Below are 12,579 nucleotides of genomic sequence, written 5' to 3'. Positions count from 1 at the left end.
CAGAATATATTATGCAGTGTTTGTGAAGATATGAGCATGGCTGACATACCTCGATCTTCCCTCTCGACACAGTCTTTTCAGCAGGTTTTGGATTTGAGTTTGAATGCTTCCTAAATAGAGGAAGTAATTTATTGTCCACTCCTCTTCGTCTGCTGCAGCTCTTTGCTATCATCTTGGTTTTCCTGCCTGCTAAGATAAATAGCAGCCCTCCTGATGCTCATATATTTCTAGTTAGAACAGCCATATGTGAGGACTTGCACGCAGTGTTTACAAAAGGAATTTAAGCTGCCTAATGTCCTGCCACAATCAACAAGGTACCTGAGACATTACCGATTATGCTAAAGGTGTCATTAACTGAGCTAAGAAATGCAGTATTTATTACCATGTGTTTTTTGTTATCTATACAAACTTTACCTTAAAGCAGAGGCCTTCAACCTTTTTCGGGCCAAGGACTCCTTAGTTGAAATTAAGGAGAGACAGAAAAATGAAGTTGAGATAATATTTAATACAGAATATGAGGGTACAGCTTAACAGATGATTTGTGTTAATTAAGATTTAACAGAAGTTTTTGGTGCTTGGACACCAAAGACACAGAGAGCTTAATTAGCTTACGATTTACAAATAGACCTATTGGGTGAGAGAAAAACGTGCTGGTATACCACATGTTTTGATATTTCTGGGTGTGGTGTCAGTCTTAGGAAGGGATCATGTGCTGGACTATTTTTTGGCTTGGAGAAGTAACTGTGTTGCTGCCATGAGGTTGGTGGGCCACTGTCTCCAGTCTTTGTGCTAAGCTAAGCTAACTAAGCTAAGCTAACCATCACCTGGCTGTAGCTATATATATATATTAGTCTTCTTATATATAATAGGCAGATATGAGAGTAGTATTAGTCTTCTCATTTAAAGTGAATTTCCTGAAATGTGAAATTATTTCTTTAAAATTACAATCAAAGGTTGGCACGCATTGTGGAGACATCTGGTGCTTGGGCAGTGACTTGTGGCATCAGACACTGATTAAAAAAGCCGTCCTTTAACGTCAGCATGATATGTGGCCAGTCGCCATTATAGTTTAACAGCACTTCGCGGCATCACAGGGGATCACGGCAGGACAAGAACGAAAGTGAAGGTGGCGAAAGTATGGTAGGCGGGACAGGTGGTGGATGGGTCCAACAAGCAGCGACTTTCACCCACAAGAGTGTTGTTCGCGTCCCTTAAGATTCTAAAGCCAAACACTGTTCTTTTTTCCTAAACCTAACCACATGCTTTTGTTGCCTAAACCTAACCGCGTTTTTTTGTTGTGTACACCCACACGTGTGTTACTTGTTGGAGGAAAAAAAACATTAATTCACATTGTTATACTGATGTAGTGTTTTTATTTTGAAATAGACTGTATGTAAACATTAAATTTTCTCTGAAAGAAGAGTATTTTTAAAGAAGACAATGCATGTAACAGGCAGAACTTGACCCGGCATCCCAGATCATCAACACCCAGGGTACCTTTCATGTCGTATCTGGATGTGAAAGGTCCATGACCAAACGTTGATATGTGACGAGGTCGGAGTGAGAGAACGTTGTTTTTGTCATTAGTAATTTCACACAGAACACCGATATTAAACAATGAAAAAGTGATGTTATCTTTAATGAAGATTATAAAACTACAACACCGAGGCTCCAAAGTCTGAGGCAAAGTGTCAAACTTTATTCCTCCTTTCAGCCTTGACAAAGGCAGTGCATACTAGATCCACTCCTTCTGTTCTTACCTTAAACAATAAAAGCCCCAGGTGTACATTATGTAACTGTTTACCAGGGCGAACTTAAAAAGACTCAGAGCATGTCACTCAAAGGAAACTCCTTGAAAAGTATTAAAGTAGTTTAGGCTATACAAGAGCTTAGCTCAGACGGACTGCCAGATGCTGCACTGGGTCAATGGTTGTTTAAATTTTCCAGCAAATCTGTTCGCATCAAAACCTTTTATTGAACAAGTGTCGCAACTGTTGCAAATTTACAAGGCTGCTGTTATGAATAACTTCGATTCGAAATATTTGCTGGTGAGAATTTTGCATCTTGTGTCGATTATTCGTCACCCTCCTGGTGTGTATCAGAAGGACTTTCCAGTTAAGAATATCTGAGGCTTTTGACCACATTGTTATGGCATCGACTATTTATATCTACTTCATGTCTTTCTGTGGCTCAAACGACCACTTTCAGTAACTAAAACCTGAACCTTTCAAGTAAATATACAAAAAGCACATTAGCTCTTGTCTTTGAACCATATGGTATATTTAATTACTCACAGGCTAACTTTGTTTCCTCATGGATCTGGAAACTGTTGATTGAGGGGGGTGATTTGATCTGAAGGGGAGCTACACTATGAGGGGCTTTGTGCGAAATGGGAAGTGACAGATGGATCCAAATAGCACCCGCAGATATCCAACACATGAAATATGTTTAAAGACTAGATGTCTGGCTAGTCTGGGTGGTATTAGGCTACATTAACACAGCCAACTCATAGCTGACAATTTTCCATCATTGTGGTAAAATAGTTGATTTTTTCTGTTCCTGTCTAAACATTTAAAAATAGGGACAACATGTTTTCTCATTGTTTACGTGGAAATGACAAGATCAGATCAGAGGAAGCCGGGCCAAAGCCGGCATCAATGTCACATTCTGCATGTTTACACTTATGAAATGTCTCGGAGGATGTTTTCATTTTATTTTGACCAGTGTAAACTGAACGTGTGTGACTGTGGTGGAGAGCAGATCAGATTAGAGGACGCAGTGTAGATAAAGCCTAAGTCATTTAAGGGGAAACAAACTAATGCCACATGGAGGTTTGGGGAATGTGTTCCTCTCAAAGCCCTTTTTGTGTGTGTTCAAATTTCTTTGATGCCTACCACATTGTGCACATACAAACAAACTTGGGGGCACACATAAGCCCTCACATACACAAACAAACCCGCATTATATGCATGTTTATAAACTATAAGAGGTTGCCCTGTCTCCATCTGTCATCAATCTTTAATGCACACCACAGTTGAGTTTTTTCAGCCATACAGTATAGAAAAGGCAACATATGTGCAGTAATTGCTCATCTACATTGTGATTATCTGCTAATGTTGTTCAACCACTGTGAGCGGTCAACACACCCGGCTTTCAGATTCAAAGATTATTTTTAATGTGGCTTCTGTTTTGTTAGATAGCATATGGTAAAGACCAACAGAAATGATCTGATAATAACGTGTAACAATGGCTGTGGTCTGGACTCAGACTTATGACATCATGAGTACAGTAAACATCTGCATCAGATCACAACTTTAATAACAGGAAGCAGTTTTTAATGGGACCTATTATGCTTTTTCTTGATGTTACAATGTCGGATGTTCATATTAAACGTGGTCAAAGCCTCAAATAATGAGGTAAACATATGTAGAAGGAATCCCAGTGAGAAAAACCTCAGGCATCAGACTGTTCTGAATACCCTGTTTCCTATGGTTTCTCCTACTGTGAGTACAAGATGACATCTTCATGGGGTCATCTGCTCCGGGCATGCTACTGCAAGTGTTTACATTACATACTGTAGACTACACTGCTACATATAGCATGTAGCTTGTATGTAATCTTGGATGCTGATGTTGTTTATTTCCCCTTGATTTCTGATCACATTGCTGCTGGAACATGTCCAGTTGTGTTACATAGGGGGTCACATTATTAAATAACCTGAAGTTTTGTGGGCACTATATAGTGCAGTGTGTTTGCTAGCTGCTAGGTTGCTCACCTGGCAGCTGCAACTCCACCACTATTTCCTTCCATGCTTACGTGATCATGGTAAGAGCTGGCGGACACATCATGGCATCATAGAACATCAAGGCCTCTGCTGCCACAACTCGACAAGGTTTTTGTCTTTGCTGGAATCCCAATCATTTCTTTTGGTGTGTTTTGCCTCTATGGCAATCTGCTATCCGTCTGTTTTTTTGGGTTTGGTGCCAGTGCATCATTTCGTACTGCATTTCTATTGGTTAGTTAGTAGGCTTAGGTCATAACAGCAGTCACACTGTGTGATAGTCGTCCCAAATTTCTGACACTCAGAATTTTATCCCAGGCTGTCTTTAACCACAAGACCATGACAACGACCATCCTCGAACCTCTCACTGTGCGACGTAGTTCCACCATTTTAGGGCCACGACCAAAGATATTGTCACGTTTCTTTTCAAGATGGCCCACGATCTTTCATGTGGGACAGCCAAAAATCGCACAGTGTATACTGGGCGTTAGGCAGAGTAAGGCGGGTCATGCCTTCGCCATCCTAGGAAAAAAACATTCACTTTCAGTAGAGGTGCTTAAGACATTTTTGTCCATTTCCAAAATTCAAAACTCCCTCACAGACAAATGAAAGGTCACAAGGGGGTGATTTTTTGCATGGGAGTGTCATTTTGGGTGAAATTTCAAAATCTCAACTTTCAGCACGAAAATCCATTATTTGACCCTGTAATGCATTTTTATCCCAGCAACAATAACAAATGGCTAAATGACAGGTGGGCATTTTTGTCCACTTGAAGGGTCATGGATAGGATAAAAATACATTACAGGGTCAAATAATGGATTTTCATGCTGAAAGTTGGGATTTTCAAATTTAACCCAAAATAACTCCCACTTGCCAAAAATCACCCCCCTGTGACCTTTTGTTGGACACTACAAAAGTTTCTAGAAAATGGACATTTTTGTCCACTTGAAGGGTCATGGATGTAACTTTTTTGAAGGGTAACACAAGGGTTAAATAGACAGGCACTAAAATGGAGCATTATAGACAGAGCATGAATACAGGTGTTCCAGCCCAGTACAAAGAAAATAGTGTTTTTTGAACATTAAAGCATGTAAACATGTTCCACTTAAACCCAAAGTACAAGTATGAACCTGAAAATGGGTATAACAGGTCCCCCTTACACAAACTACAGTAAAAATGAAGGCACTTAATTAGGCATCTTTATCCACTACAGTTCACAGTATGAGATGGACCTGCCATCAGAATGATAATTAATGAGTCCTTATTCATGTGCGTGGAGTCAGTGCAAGCACATTAGCACATGAGTTAATTGGAACAGACAGCAAGTCAAGCAGCAGTTTGACGGATGAGCTGGTGTCAACAGCTGTTACAGAGCTTCCTGCATGGGCTGATGTGGATACCAGTCCTCAGGGTCAGGTCATCCTGTCATGAGACGCCGCGTAGAGACCTGACCCCCCGGTCCACTGGCTGACATAACCCAGCCCCGCTCACGCTTTTCGATCTCTTGGACTCAGCGCTGGTTTCTTTGAGGCTCAGAGGAGAGAAACAAGGTGAGAATTTAAAAAGCTCGAGCAGGTAAAGCAGCATTCACCTCCTGCCAACAGCTGTGGCTGATGCTCTTTTTATAGAATCAGTGGAGGAGACTGAGGTGAGACTGCTTCTATAGAAGTAACTACCCATGGAGACAAAATCCTGTGTAACTCATTGAGGTGTTACAGCTGCATTTGTGACAAATGAAAAAAAAAAAATACCACTGTGTGAGATATCTGATTTCAGGCGACAGTAAAAACAAAGTTAAGATAGCCTTTGACTGATAGGCCAAGACCTTTAGGGTCTCCACTGGAAACTTAAGGCACCCAGTTACAGACAGAGTGACAGTGATTAATAACACACATTCATGTCATTTCATAGGGAGCTCTAAATAACTCATTTCCTTCTTGTATTAATACCATTCAAACGCAAACATGGAAAAAGTGAGGTCATATGAATCAACACTTCCTCAAACTCTGACCAAAAGGAAATTATTTCAGCTTTGTAAAACGGCACCAAGAGTTACCCTTCACCTGAGTCTCTTGGGTCAAGAGAGATTTGTTTTCAAAGCTTGCGGCCTACACTTCCTAGAGCACTGGTGGTCCTGCTGTAACTAAGTATAATCACAGATGTTTCCCTCTCTTTCTCTCTCTCTCTCTCTCTGTTTCTCTTTTTCTCTACCCTCCAAAGTAACTGGACTCATTTGAATTCAGACCTCATTATCTTAAGTACTTCTATTCTTCTCCTTGACAATGACATCAACACCCAACCATAAAATCAAGGAAATACAGTTTTGGGCTTTTACAAATACCCACTAAAGTGGGGGGAAACACAAACCAGCTAATGCTTTTATTTCTGGGGTTATGCATTAAACATTTTATTCAAACAACTAGTGGAGCAGCTCTTTAAGACTTGATGGTTTTATAACATCCTCTCCTCAGCAGAGTAGAAGTGAATGCAGCATATCTGCAGATGGGACTCATCATTTTTACTTGACCGAAAAGACTCAGCTCCAAGTCTTACAATATTGTGATTGATAATAGTAAGTTGGTAATCTATCTACCAGGAGAAGGAAATGATAAAACAGATGCTAGGAGACAATCTCGCATTCGACTGATGCCTACACGTTCCCACTTTAAGAATTTAATTTGTTTGATGGACTCAATTTTCCAAATGTTGAAAATGTAGAGGCTTTGTATCTTTGTACTTTGTAAAAATCATAAATTATAAACGAAAACTTTAAAAGTCAGACAGATTTATCGGATGGTTTCAATATTACAGTCTGAGAAAAGAGGAAATCTGTATTTTCTCAGATAAGTTTTGTGAGGTTATATGAATGCATAAAACCCACAAAGTTTGCTGTTATGAAAATTTTCTATCCTCAAGAGAAACTTTTAAATTGCAAGTTTCGTTTATGCAATTGTGAATGACGATGATGAAACGTGATAGTTTTGTTTTTCCCATCTGCTCTAAAGTTTTATCTGACGTTGATAAAATGCGTCATGTATTGGTATGAATATGTAAGTTAAAGCTGCAGAAAGCAGAAATCTGGAAAAGACAAACAAAAAAACACAGCAGAATTTAAAAATACATCCTCCACCTGCTGTTCTCCTCTCACCCCTCTCTGTTCTTAGCCCCTCCGACCAGATGACCACAGTTATATGCAGCCGCTTCATGCATTAACCTGGTGTTTCCCATACACTGTTGTATTTAATCTTATTTTATTGTAGAGTTGCATGCAGCCCATTTGCTCTGCTTCTCCAGAAGGAGAGCAGGCAGCAGCTAGAGAGATAGATCTTTGTTCAGCAGCTGTAGAGGCTCGAAATTGGCTAGTGCAAACTCCCCAGCGCTGGGTGTCACAACAGGCTGGTAGCCAGAGCAGTGCCAGCTCTAATGTGTAACAGCAGCAACAGAAAGTTTGCTGATCTGGCAGACAGTCAGGGCTGTCCCGTGCCCTGGAGCTGGGGTTTGTGCTGGCTGGATTCGGATTGCTGCAGCTGCTACATGAAGGTCAGTTTTCAGAGCTGTTGCCAACTCTTTGAGGTTGTCTGTCAGGGAGTGAGGCAGAGGGCGCACTGTGATTCAAGGTTCTCGCTAACATCAGTTACATAAATGTGAAGATTACACCACAGCCATGAGCTTTTTGCTCCAGTTAGCAGAAGGCTAAACTATTAGCAACAATTTCCCTCCATCTCTCATATGCTTCACTGACATTTACAGGTGTCTTTCTTTTTTGGGGATGCTTTGCAGCATAGGCAATTGTTGCCAATGCTGGAATAGCAACTTTCTCTGCAGGACTCTCTGCCAGTGAATCAGGCTTTCACTGAGGGGACGTGCACATATATCTGCATTTGTAGAACAGCCAATACGAACACCTTCTCTCTGAAATGACCTGCGACTCTCCAAAGTCTCCCACCACAGGCTAAATTTTCTGAAGCCTGAAAACAGACCAAGGCCCTAACCCCCAGGTGTTATTTCTATTCATTTGTAAACCATTTATACGTCAAGCATAAAACATTTCCAAAGAATTTCCTCTTTCCAAACACCCTTTCTTTTGCACCTTTGCACTCTTTCATAAAAATGCCTTTGTCTTAATATATTGAAGTTAATACAATTGTCTTTGAAAGCTGCGATGGTTATGCATCTGTGTGATTCACTGCCTTAAAATGTATGTGTGAACTTGTTCGTTACGGACGTGAGAATACTTACCTGCATGCTAGCCATAAATTTGAACAAGCTCTCTTTCTCTTTCTTACTCACTTCCTCTCTTTCCCCTCGGGGGATGTGAGATATCCCTGAGGCCTGGAAAGCAGAGACCTCTGAATCAGTCAGGTCATGGCCTCAAACTAAATGAGCTGTATCTTCCTCAAATGGACACCGATGACTAAGAGGAGGAGGGGTCTGGTGGTGTGTCGGTGAAGGTATGTTAGCGGCTAAAGACTGATGATTCAGTGTCTGGAAATGTCAATATGTATGCACCAGATAACTGGATAACGTTGTTAAAGTAATATTCAGTTTTACAAAAATCCTTGGACTGTTTTTGAATTGGAAACAGAAGTTTAAATGTAATATAAAAGTCAAACACTGCAGAGCTACATGTCGACAGTATTTATTTTAATAGTGTGTTAAGTTATGAAGTGCTGGAAGGCCAAAAAGATCTTGCTGTCTCAGTTTCTCCCAAGACACACTTATACAGCCTTTAAATATAGCTGCATGACTGAATGAGTTTTCCATGATCAAAAATCCAGTCTGAATGGTTTGCTTTGTCAATGATTTATTAAATCACCTTTAAATACTGTAACATGTGCTTGGTTCTTTTCATTTGGCAAATTTTTTTTCAAAGACATCCGGAATAAAACAATGGCCCAGTTGAGGGCCTGAAAACTGTGGCTCCGCTTGTGAAGTTTACGACATCTTGAGGAGAGAGAGAGAGTTATTTATTTTACCACGCAAGAGAAATACAGGAAATGTCTCACGGTTACGCCCCCCCCCCCCCCCCCCCCCCCTTGCTCCATGTACTGTATGCATCTGATTATGGTTTCATAGAAAGAGTGGAATATTTAAAATGGACTATAATCACTTCACCACATTTGTATAGACTGGTCTGTCAAGACATAACACTTTCTTGACATTAAGTGATAATCACGTGTTTGACGTGGATAAAAATAGGCACACTCTGAACTAAGGTAAAGAAAAATTGTAAAAAAAAAAAAAAAAAAAGTATAAACATTATTGTAGACTGATCCAACATGAGAAGAAGTGGCTCATTTATAGTATTTAATAGTTGATCTGTCAGTAAGTCAGAAATTTACCCTGTAAACAATAACAAACTGAATTCATTCATCAACTAATGGATTAAAATATGTTTTAGAATACCCATATCGTTGCCATTACTCTACAACAAAGACTGGGTAATTCAAAGTGTTTCAAAGATGCATGACACCTCTGTTCTCTGTGCCAACTTCCATCACATTATAGCCTCATATAATATTAATTTATGATATAGAAATATAAGGAGAAATATGTTTTTGCAGCTGAAGATGATGGCACTCACAACTGGTTTTTAAATACATGCTGAGATGTGATTCTATACTCTAACCATGGCCTTGAGCAGTCTTAACTGAGATCACACTCAAGTTCAGCTTTAAATTTTATTAACATATAGCGTCTATATTCCACTACGATATTGCTGCTGACTGGTACGGTCTAATTATGTGGTCATGATTTATGTTCACAAGATGCTCATGTTGTACAGAGTTAGGTCGAAAGTGGGAAAGCCCACCCACTTAGAAACACAGCTGCTTGTTCATTTCTTGCAAGTCAAAGTATCTGTAAAGATGTCATTCTGATCAGAGGTGGCAGACGTGTTCACCCTGGAGTCACATATGTGTGTGTCTTTGCCTGCATATTTCACACTGTTCATTAACGCTATATGCCCCTTTCCCCATCCTCCTTCTGAAATCCAAATTGTGCCTGAGTCAAATACATTACCTAACACAGATAGAGACAGAGCATCATGCCACATTTTCTTCTCCCTGTGGTACATTGGAGATGAGTATGTTTGATGAGTCAGAGGATCCTTGTTTACTAGATTTATCTTGTTTAGGGCTGAAATGACAGAACGTCTAAACCTCTATAGCAAAAGTTTGAGTTGATTAACACCAGAAAGGTTAGCTGGCTGCCAATGGTTGTCTGTCTCGTAATTGTTAGTGGAAACATAGGCCCTATTTACACCTGCTATTAACATGTATGCTGAATTTTGGATCAAAAGTGGGAAGCTCTAAAGGCTTAGACACACCAAAGCGACACTGAATACCCAGACGCCTCACGTTGCTGTGTCTCAGCCAAAAAGTTGCACATGAACACACCAAACAGACAACCAACAAACACATATGTTTTGCGCCTGTGTGAGAGGATATACCCCCCCATACCAGCAGATGGCAGTCGTCTGTAATTGTCATTAAACAGGGAAACCGGAAGACCGTCTTGATGCTAGGTAGCCAGTTAGCATATTAAGAACACAATTCGTTGTTGAAAGAACAGAGCATATTTACTGTGCGCCAGTGAACAATGACACAAACCATCAGGAAGCGTCTCTGCTAAAGAGCTCAGTGGTTAAAGAAAAACAACCTTACCCCATATAGCAAATTTGTTTCAACCTCACTCCCTCTCAACTTAAGCTATTTGTTTACATGCCTCACTTGAACTGAGGTGAACTGCCAATCAGAGTAATTTCATTCTCTAGATGGCATTGCTCTGGCCTCTAGCACTACCGTAAGAAACCTCGGAGTAATATTTGATCAAGATTTGTCTTTTAATTCTCATTTAAAACAAACCTCACGGACTGCATTTTTTCATCTGCGTAATATTGTGAAAATTAGGCCTATCCTGACCCGAAAAGATGCAGAAAAATTGGTCCACGCTTTTGTTACCTCTAGGCTGGATTACTGTAACTCTCTATTATCAGGTAGCTCTAGTAAGTCCTTAAAAACTCTCCAGCTAATTCAGAATGCAGCAGCACGTGTACTAACAGGAACTAAGAAACAAGATCATATTTCTCCTGTTTTAGCTTCTCTGTACAGGCTCCCTGTAAAATCCAGAATTGAATTCAAAATCCTACTGTTAACTTATAAAGCTCTAAATGGTCAAGCTCCATCATATCTTAGAGAGCTCATAGTGCCATATTATCCCACCAGTGGAATCATCTTCCTGTTACGGTCCGGGAGGCAGACACCGTCTCCACATTTAAGACTAGACTTAAGACTTTCCTCTTTGATAAAGCTTATAGTTAGGGCTGGCTCAGGCTTGCCCTGTACCTGTGCCTGGACAGCGTGACGTGTGTGGTTGTGCTGCTGCCGTGGTCCTGCCAGATGCCTCCTGCTGCTGCTGCCATCATTAGTCATTAGTCATACTTCTACTGTTATTATACACATATGACTATTGTCACACATGTATACTGCCAGATATTAATACATACTTTCAACATATTGTACCACAGTAGCCAGAACTATAACTATAATATTATTACTTTCAATAATGTTGTTGTAACCTACTGTCATTACCTGCATCTCTCTCTCTGTCTCTCTCTCTGTCTCATTGTGTCATGCGGATTACTGTTAATTTATTATGCTGATCTGTTCTGTACGACATCTATTGCACGTCTGTCCGTCCTGGAAGAGGGATCCCTCCTCAGTTGCTCTTCCTGAGGTTTCTACCGTTTTTTTTCCCCGTTAAAGGGGTTTTTTTGGGGAGTTTTTCCTTATCCGCTGCGAGGGTCATAAGGACAGAAGGATGTCGTATGCTGTAAAGCCCTGTGAGGCAAATTGTGATTTGTGATATTGGGCTTTATAAATAAAATTGATTGATTGATTGATTGATTGATTGATTCACCAACTGGCGCAGATGAGTTCCAACGCTCACCAACCACCCGGCTTTGACTGATGGCCAATTGTTGGCTTGGTGTATCAGGGCCTCAAGTGTGAATACACCCAAAGCGTCTTCAAGGGGTCTTGAGACCCAATCGCTCACCACACATTCGGAGGTGGTCTGAGCCACCTGTCTTTCAGCAGTGTGTAAACTAATGTGTCCTGGGCCACACTGAAGGACCACCTACTCAGCCAACATGGTTACTCATCCGACTCCCCACTTTCTATTGTTGCTGTCACAATGCTGATGAACTGTCACAGCCACTCTTTTCTTTGGGAACGGTCACTTAAAGGTCTGTCTTGTTGGCCAGAATTAACACAACAGCAGTGGTTGAACAGTCCTAACAAACTCAGACCAACAATGCAACGGCTTCCACCTGTTAATAAACCCATTACTAACTGTTTGGTAATGTTAGGTGGATGCTTCTTACCCCTGTCGGTGTGTATATGGGCGGACTTTCACCAGCTGTCCCAAACACGGAGCTCACACTCCAGCATGGTCTCCTGGTGGTGGGCACTTATGTGTGCGTACAGCATGAAAAACCTCCTGTGAGTAGAAAACAATATGACATTTGATCTTTGGAAGCAGACACGATGTTTGTGTTTATGCGCATAAAGAGCAAATAAGTGAGATCCGATCACAAATGGTCACTCGACAGGAATGTGGAGACGCATTCCAGTACCAGATGTAAACTGGCAAACCTGAAGCTGTCCACTTGTGATTGGATCACAATATGTATGTGCTACATGGATGCAGACAATCTATCCACATACATGGAATATTACTGGATGACAATAAGATTACTATTTCCAGAGCTTCATGTTTTCCATGTGGTTCACATT

Source organism: Epinephelus lanceolatus, chromosome 12, assembly GCF_041903045.1.
Source record: "Epinephelus lanceolatus isolate andai-2023 chromosome 12, ASM4190304v1, whole genome shotgun sequence".
In the NCBI taxonomy this organism is placed as follows: Eukaryota; Metazoa; Chordata; class Actinopteri; order Perciformes; family Serranidae; genus Epinephelus; species Epinephelus lanceolatus.
The sequence above is the reverse complement of the archived record's forward strand: the minus strand, read 5'-3'. Positions refer to the sequence as shown.